The sequence below is a fragment of the Chamaea fasciata genome, unplaced genomic scaffold, assembly GCF_029207755.1.
Source record: "Chamaea fasciata isolate MVZ Bird 193981 ecotype frontalis unplaced genomic scaffold, bChaFas1.0.hap1 SCAF_1028, whole genome shotgun sequence".
Taxonomy (NCBI): domain Eukaryota; kingdom Metazoa; phylum Chordata; class Aves; order Passeriformes; family Sylviidae; genus Chamaea; species Chamaea fasciata.
Window position 1 is genome coordinate 1 of NW_027095113.1, and position 8,746 is coordinate 8,746.

At 51.6% G+C, this 8,746-nt stretch overlaps 3 long non-coding RNA genes across 4 annotated transcripts; all 3 read right to left on the reverse strand.

The window, feature by feature from the left end:
• Nucleotides 1–435: 435 nt before the first annotated feature.
• LOC136284501 (uncharacterized) lies at nucleotides 436–1,653 on the reverse strand. Of its 2 annotated transcripts, none has more exons than XR_010719221.1 (3): nucleotides 1,352–1,653; nucleotides 1,066–1,217; nucleotides 436–494 (listed from the first exon to the last, which is right to left on the reverse strand). It is a non-coding gene; the product is annotated as an uncharacterized lncRNA (long non-coding RNA). The 2 variants fall into 2 exon arrangements; XR_010719220.1 differs by lacking the exon at nucleotides 436–494 and adding an exon at nucleotides 769–951.
• Nucleotides 1,654–4,088: 2,435 nt separating this feature from the next.
• On the reverse strand, nucleotides 4,089–7,391 carry LOC136284497 (uncharacterized). The gene is made up of 4 exons (XR_010719215.1): nucleotides 6,999–7,391; nucleotides 5,613–5,835; nucleotides 5,386–5,451; nucleotides 4,089–4,319 (listed from the first exon to the last, which is right to left on the reverse strand). It is a non-coding gene; the product is annotated as an uncharacterized lncRNA (long non-coding RNA).
• A 312-nt stretch (nucleotides 7,392–7,703) lies between these two features.
• On the reverse strand, nucleotides 7,704–8,534 carry LOC136284498 (uncharacterized). The gene is made up of 3 exons (XR_010719216.1): nucleotides 8,315–8,534; nucleotides 8,157–8,236; nucleotides 7,704–8,079 (listed from the first exon to the last, which is right to left on the reverse strand). It is a non-coding gene; the product is annotated as an uncharacterized lncRNA (long non-coding RNA).
• Nucleotides 8,535–8,746: the final 212 nt, after the last annotated feature.

Genomic DNA, 8,746 nt, shown 5'->3' on the forward strand with positions numbered 1-8,746 from the left:
GCTTGAATGCCAGATGTGTCAGGAACCAGCAGAGCTTCCAAGGAAGCTCAGCAGGATGGGGACAGGATAGGTTTCTATTCCATAGATTTGGTTAATTCTAACCCTCATCCCCTGGGGGTCACCTGTCAGATTTCCCTGGAATTCAGCCACCCCCTGAGCTCGGGCTCCAGGTGATGTTTCAGAGCAGGAGAAGGCACTGGCCGGCCTGTGCTGAGGCAGCCCCTGTGCCCTCGGGAGGACACAGCTCCCTGTAGGAGCTCAGCTCCTTTCCGAGCCCCAGCAGTGGCCTCTGCAAGCGCCTTTCCCTCAGGCAAGGGATGCCCATCCCTGCCTTCAGCACACCTCCAGTGGGACCCACCTGCAAAAGCTTTCCATCACTTCTGCACTCCAGCTGGCTCCCTGGAAAAGTCCAGACTTCATCCAAACGAAACTCCATCCCACTCAAACCTTTGATTTTGAGGCATCTCCGAGGGCCGTTGCTCTGGATTTAATTTCTGTGAGGGAGGAGCACCTTGGCTTTAATGCTGCCGATGGGTGATGTCCTCAGGCTGAAAGGGAGGGGATTTGGGGTGGCCAGGACATCCCTGGCAACTGTGTGGGAGCTCCGGGAGGTGGGAATTGCTGTCTGAGCCCCTCTGCAGACAGCCCGAGCCGCCGTTCCCGGGCAATGCCAGCTGTTCCCTGGGGAGCTCTTGGGCTGTGGGTGCCTCTGTCCGGGCTGCAGCATCTCCCCGTGCCCGGTGGGAGCAGCCTCTGGCCGAGGAGCCGCGGCAGCCCCGGGGCCGTGTCCGTGCCAGCCCCGAGCCCGGCCCCGGGCCCTGCGTTTGGCCGCCGCTGCCACGGGCGGGGCCCCGCAGGCACAGCTCCTCCCCTGCACATCATCCCAGGGCTGCTGGCCCCGCTGGGGCTGCCGGCCTCCTTCCTCCCTGCGCCTCCGGGCACCCGGGACACCTGCAGGAAACCCCGAGGGACACTGCAGGCGGCACGGGGGGGCACCGAGGCCTCCGGCCAGAAAAGCAGCCCCGGCCTCAGCAGCTGCCATCAGTTTGGCCCGGCAACACTCACCTGCAGGAAACGCCCCTGTGCGGGTGGGACCGGCCCTGCCTCTCTCCAGAACTTTGGCCGTGGAAGAAGGGAAGCCTCAGGACTTGTCCTGCTCCTTTCCGCCCAGAAAGAGACTTTGTGTAAGTACTTTTACGGCAGCTGTTGAGTAAATCCTGGAAAGGACAGGAAATCAGCGTCACTGGAAGAGCTTTGTGCTGTCGTGACCTGCCAGCCAGTTCTGCCCTCGAGCCATTCCAGGGGCTGGTGTGTGAAGCAGCTTTGGCAGAGAAGGCGGCACTGCACTTACCTTAGTGGGGCCAAGCGTTGCCATCCTATGGAGGTCCATCCCCATAATGCAGAGATTGGTTCAGCTGCTTGGAGCAGAGTCCGGGTAATGCCAAGGTGCTGAGTTCGATTCTCAAACGGTCCGTCTGCTTGAGAGTCAGATTTTAGGATCCCTCTCAGGCTCAGTATATCCTGTGACCTGGAAATAAGAGGAAAATTCTCGGCTGAGTTTTAATAAAACAGCTTTTGCCATTGCAGGGTGTGAGCTGCACTCGGTGATTTTCGGCCGCGATGAGCCCCACGAGCATTCCGCCCTTCCTTGCCGCCATCTTGGTTGCGTCTGAGGCCACTTCCGGTCCCGCCGGCATCTTTTTTGCGGCACCGCTAAGGCCCCCGGCAGGTGTTTACACAGACGCCTGACTAAATCCACGAATCCGAACCCGGAGGCGGCGCGGATGAGCACATGGCCGGTGTCTGCACACCTGGAAACGCCGCGGAAAATTGCGCCCGGGCGGCGCTGTAGTCGGGGTTTTTGTGCAGGCATCTGCGTAAACGCCTACAGGGTCCTTATTTTTTCCCGCCCTTTTGGCCGCCCTTTTTGGAAGGTCGGGCGCCTCGCGCCTCGGCGCCATTTTGTGAGGGGCGACGCGTGACTTCCGCTTTTCCTTGCCGCCATCTTGGTTGCTCCTGAGGCCACTTCCGTCCCGGCCGCCATGTTCTTTGTGGCTCGGCATAGGCCTCCGCCAGGTGTTTACACAGACGCCTGACTAAATCAACGAATCCGAACGCAAGCGCGTCGCGACTGAGCACACGGCCCGTGTCGGCACACCTGGAAACGCCGCGGAAAATTGCGCCCGGGCAGCGCCGTAGTCGGGGTTTTTGTGCAGGCGTCTGGCTAAATGCCTATAGGGTCCTTATTTTTTCCCGCCCTTTTGGCCGCCTTTTTTGGAAGGTCGGGCGCCTCGCGCCTCGGCGCCATTTTGTGAGGGGCGACGTGTGACTTCCGCTTTCCCTTGCCGCCATCTTGGTTGCTCCTGAGGCCACTTCCGTCCCGGCCGCCATGTTCTTTGCGGCTCGGCATAGGCCTCCGCCAGGTGTTTACGCAGACGCCTGACTAAATCAACGAATCTGAACGCGGACGCGGCGCGACTGAGCACACGGCCCGTGTCCCCACACCTGGAAACGCCGCGGAAAATTGCCCCCGGGCGGCGCCGTAGTCGGGGTTTTGTGCAGGCAGCTGCATAATCACCTATAGGGTCCTTATTTTTCCCGCCCTTTTGGCCGCCCTTTTTAGAAGGTCAGGCGCCTCGCGTCTCGCCGCCATCTTGGTAGTGGAACCCACTAAAATGCCCCCTCGGCCGCTCACACAAGCGCCTGACTCAATGGACTGCCGCCCGCGGCGCCGCTGCGCCCCCATCCCGTGTCCGCACACCCGCAGACGCCGCGGAAAAGCGCGCCCGGACGGCTCCGGGGTCCGGGTGGCGCGCGCAGGCAGCCGGCTGCCACGCGCCCGGGCTCCTTGCCTTTTTCCCTCCCTTTCGGCCCCGAGCTGCGGGCGGGCGGGCGGCAGCGCCGCCCCCGAGCTCACAATGCGGGGCTGCCACGCGCGTCGGGGACGGGCGGGGGGGGACAGCTGCACTACCGCTCTTTGCCCACAGGGTGGCAGCACTGCCGCACGGCTCCGGCGGGACGGTCATGGGGGACAGCTGCACTACCGCTCTTTGCCCACAGGGTGGCAGCATTGCCGCACAGATCAGGCGGGACGGGCGGGAGGGACAGCTGCACTACCGCTCTTTGCCCACAGGGTGGCAGCATTGCCGCACAGATCAGGCGGGACGGGCGGGAGGGACAGCTGCACTACCGCTGTTTGCCCACACGGTGGCAGCATTGCCGCACAGATCGGGCGGGCCGGGCGGGGGGGAAGCTGCACTACCGCTCTCTGCCCACAGGGTGGCAGCACTGCCGCGCGGCGGCGCGGAGCGGAGCCATAAACGAACGTGCCCAGAAATGCCCTTCCGAACAGCCTCCGGAATAAATGGCCCAAAAGACCCCCGAGCACACCTGCGAGAGCCCTGCCAGCAACCAGACCGAAACAAAAAAGCCTTTCGTTCAGGCTCTATTTCAATATTTTTTATCTTTGTGATTCTGATATTTACATTAATCATTACAATTCAGCTTTTATATTATGTACATTATACATCATGTATTATGTTTATTATACTATTATATTTATTATATATATTAAGTATAGAAAGTTATATATAAAATAATTTATTATTTATTATGTAATGTTATAAATAATAATACATTTCATTGAAATATCATGATTATGTACATTATAGATGTTTATATTATGTATATTATATATATTTATAAAACGTGTAGTATGTAATAATATATTGTGTATTTATTATTTATATTATTTTTCATATCCTATACTTTTTGTTATTTTTCTTTTTCATTATTTTTTAATTCGTTTGTTTATATTTTAAACGATATTTTACACTAGATGAATTCATTAACCTAACACATCAGAAACACAATTAATTTGAATTAAATGAGCCTGGTTTTCTAAGGGGTAAAGTTTTAATCTTTATTCAAATAATATGGGCATGTTTTCTCTTTCTCTATGGTTTTTTTTTGGTGGGTTGCGGGGGAGTTTAGTTTGTGGGTTTTCTTTTTTTGTTCGCTTTGTTTTGGAGTTCTTTGCTAATAAACAAGCAGGGTCGGAGAGTTCAAAATAAAACGTCTACTTTGTTTTTATTGCCCCCTCTGAAATACGCCTCGACAGCCTGGACAGCAGGCTGCTGCTGGTAACACTGTGCACGGGTAGGAGGAGACCTGGTCGGGGCTGGGAAGGAAAAAACGGCACCACGGTGGTCACAGCTTTCTCCCTTCAGGAGTTTTATGGAGCAGAAAATACAGAGCTTTTGCCAACTGCGCTCTCTGTGACATCCCGACGTCCAGCGGGCACCGAGGTCATTTCTCATCTTTCTTGCCAACAGCCAAACCCCCAGGCGCCCGGGGGAAGAAAGAGTATGGGGGAAAAAAAAAAAGGAACAAAGAAAATATGAAAAAATAAACCAAAACTATAGAAAATAATAAATAAAATTAAAATACCAAAAGAAAAAAATTTCAAAGTAACAAAAAAGTGGAAAAAAAATTTAAACAAAAAATTAAAATAAAAAACTAAAAGTAGTTTTAACAAGTAAATAAATAGCTAAAGAAAGAAATATAAAAATTAAAAAACGGAAGAAAAAGGTTTGAAAAACCACAAAACGCAACATGAGAAACCACAACAAAAGAGCATAAAAATACAAAAATAACAAGAAATAAAATACAAAATTAAATAAATGCAGCTTTCACCTCCTGCCACTGCCTAAAAAAGCACCATGGCTTTCCTCAATTATGCAGCAATAAGGGAAACAAACCCAGTGCCCCCCAGAACAGAAGGTTTTCTAGACAATTCCCACTTTTGCTTGGAAACAAATTCTATTTTAGTGGGAAGCTCATTTTGGACAAACACCCAAATGTGCCAAGGTAGGAAAGAACCAGCCCCTTGTGTCCAAGGAACAGCAGCTAGGCCTGGATTCAGGTTTTAATGGCATTTATGTAATTAAAAATGCAGTAAATTGAACTTTACAAAGAGATGAATCATGGCAAATAAATACTTCAACGTTTTCTTGGGAATTCACAGAATTTTGTGGAGATGGTGCTGGACAATTCCTGATTTACCAACATTAATTGGGTAAATTTCCTTGGAAATGTGCTCTACAAGGTGCAAAAATTCCAATTAGGATGGAAAATTGGAATAAATAAATATTCCCTTACTAAAATCAGAGAGAAAATCAGAGTTATTCCTTCAAATAAAAGGAAGGAATAACATCTAAATCCAAGCTTGCCTGGAAAACAAGCTCAGGAATTTCTAACATTGAAAACTTTTGCAAGAGTCATGAAGTTGGTGAAAGTTCATGGAATGATGATTTAAAATCTGCTTCCTCTGCTCTAATTTAAAGGGAAGTGGGAATTCAACAGGTCCAGTTACTCCTATCCAACCTTGGACTGGGATAAGGCCTTCCAGTGGCTTCACTTCCTACTGGCTCTCTCCTTTTTGCCCACAACCTGGAAGAGGAAAAGCAACAGGAATAAAGTCTCAAACAGGATGGCCTTGGTCCAGGCAGACTGAAATGCAGCTCCCAGGGAGGGAGGCCAGGCTGTGCCTCGGGGAGCTCCGGGAATCTGGGATTGCCCGTGGGATTAAAGGGCTGGAAAAGCACACCCACCTGCCAGGTTCAGTGCTGGGACCGAGCAAGGCCGGGGCTCGGGGGCAGCAGTCAGAGCTGGGACTGCAGGAGAACACCCCAAACCCGGGTTAAACATCCGGCATGACACGCAGCACGCTCCGGGAGAAACTCGGGTGGGAGAAGCCCCGGGATGCTCCACGTTCCTTGCCCTTGGCAGCTGTGCCAGGGCCTCCATCAGAATGCTGACCTCACCGTGCAGCTCCTACAAAATAGGAGAACTTATGGGAATCGCCCAGCAATCCATGGACTTCCAGTTATTAAGAACCACAGCTGCAGCGAAAGGTGCCCAAACTCTACTGCAAACCAGCAGGTCTGAGGAGACGCAGGGATTTATTCCTGAGGGGACACAAGGATCCCTCAGCCAGCCAGGATTTCTCCCAGGCTCTTCCCACTGCTCTCTGAGGACACAAACAGCAGTTTTTCCCTGGAGTTCCCCTTTCCAACAATGCCAAGACTCATGTTCTCCTCCAACCCCAGGTTCAGGAAGGAAAGTAGGAATATTATCACTGCACAGACTGTCCAGGAGGGTGTGACTGAGGCAGCAGCACCAGCTCCCACTCCACTGCTGCTCTGGATTCCTGAGCAGCTCCTTTCCATCCTGCCCTTCCCAGCACCATTCCCTGGGTGCCATGTCCACAGACACCTTCTCCATGCAGCTTAAAACCCACAGACACCAACAGAAAGGAGATCAAAAATCAATTCACATGCTGCTAGTCAGAGAGAATGGGAGAGGCCTAAAAATCTGCATTTATTTTAGAACACTAGAGCAATTTCTTCATGACCCTGACTATCAGTGATGGGCAGATAAACACCTTCTTTAACTTACTACCTGCAAAAACATCAAGTTTCAAGTTTAGTAAAGATAAAATTTTGCTGCAAAAATAAAAGAGGTGGGATGTTGGTGTTAGTGCTTTAACCTTCGGACATTAGCGGGTATTTGTAAAACAAATTCATTATTGAAGCAGCTAACTTGAAAATAAGGGGGTTTTACAATAAAGTTGACCAAAAAAGAGTCTCAAAATTAAGATATAGGTTGCACAAATATTTAAGAAAAAAAAAGTTGTCTTTCGTGCATATAACCTGCCAGCCTCTCATGTCTTCAGTCCTTACCATTTATTTTTACCAAGGTGATGACTAAAACCTTGTCAAAAGCTCAAAAAAAAAAACAATCCAGGACAAGGCAGGTGTTTTCCCAAGTACCCCCAGTGTGGAGCTGTGTCAGCCACAAGTGTTTGCTCCCTCAGCCCAGCCCGGAGCAGGCTCCAGCTGCTGCCCAGGGGTTACCAAGGGACTCACCTGTTTCAAGCTGTAAATGCAGGTGGCCTGCACTGGAGTGCCAAAAAATGTGAAATATGTGACTCTCACCTTGAATAGCGATCGACCTTCTCAGGGGAGCCCCTCACCCAGGATGGGGGGCTCTGCCACGGATTTCATCCCTCTGCATCTGAAAGAAAGTTGGGACAAAAGTCAGAGTGCTGCAGGATACCTTGACAGCTCCACACATCTTGTGGCAATCTAGGAATACCCTCTACAGTCTAACTACACCCCACATCACAAATTTCAAGCCCCCAGCACTATTATCCTATTACCCCCACACCCAGACTGAGCATCAAGGCAGAGCAGCTCCAGGCCAAACACACACCAACACCCGTGACACAGCACAGGACAAACGAGGGGACACAACAGGGACAGAAAACTCTGGCAAGAAGAATGACCCTGAGGGTCCAGAGAACTCGGAATGAGATGACCGAGGTAAGATGGAAGGTGAGCTGGCCAGGCTCAGAGAACCCTGCAGGAACAAGATGCCATCGGGATGACTTATCCCAAGAAATGCAGAGATGGATGCCCGAGAACCCTACGGTCAGAATCCTCGACCTGTCTTTGCATTCTCACAAGACCTAACCCGCCGAATGGATCAGGGCGGTGCACGGCTGTCAGTACAGCTCAGAACAAGACCTGAAAAGGCATCGGACTGGATGCTTGTGAAGAGAGATGGATTCTGATGAGTGTCCGAGCAGCTGAGACAAAGGCACCTGGCTGAGGAGCACAGAGATCAGAAATGCTAAGACTGATGCCAGAGGTTTTGACAGGCCCCTGAAGGGCTAAGGGAAAAGACAGCACACACAAGACACCCAAGACACAGAGTGCACAACAGACACAACACACACCAGGACTGCTCTGCCCTGCACACCTCGGCACTGTGATCCAGAATGAGACTCTCCCTGGATGAAACCTAAGGGGTCACAGCTTAGACATCCCTGTCTTCAAACCTGACTCAAAAAACCTTGCTAGTGACCCCACACTCTTCTTTCATGCCCTCTACGGCTCTGAGCTCTCCACTTATCTCTCAGATGTCTGGGGAGGTGCATCCACGCCGGGTCCCAAAGAAGGCTGCCTCTCCCTCGGGGAAATTCCTGCTGTGACCAGGCTGGTGTCTCCTCGTCAGCTACAATAAAGAGAACTAAACGTGACCCTGTGCTCTTAGCAGCACATCAGCCAGAAACCAGCAATTCTGCTACTCACAGTCTCCTAAGCTTGCCTGTGTCCTCGGCCCTGTGCTTCAGCTGCGCTCAGAGGCCAACGCCGGTGTCGCAGGGTCTGGTCTAAAAATAAAGACAAAGAACAGAGCTGTAACACGGCCACCATTTACAGCTCCCCTGCAAATCAAAACAGTGACCGACCTTCTCAGGGGAGCCCCCTCACCCAGGATGGGGGGCTCTGCCACAGATTTCATCCACCTGCATCTGAAAGAAAGTCAGAACAACAGTCAGAGTGCGGCAGGATACCTTGACAGCTCCACATATCTTGTGGAAATCTAGGAATACCCTCGACAGCCCTGCTACACTCCACATCACAAATTTCAAGCCCCCAGCACTATTATCCTATTACCCCCACACCCAGACTGAGCATCAAGGCAGAGCAGCTCCCGGCCAAACACACACCAACACCCGTGACACAGCACAGGACAAACGAGGGGACACAACAGGGACAGAAAACTCTGGGCAAGAAGAATGACCCTGAGGGTCCAGAGAACTCGGAATGAGATGACCGAGGTGAGACTGAAGGTGAGCTGGCCAGGCTCAGAGAACCCTGCAGGAACAAGATGCCATCGG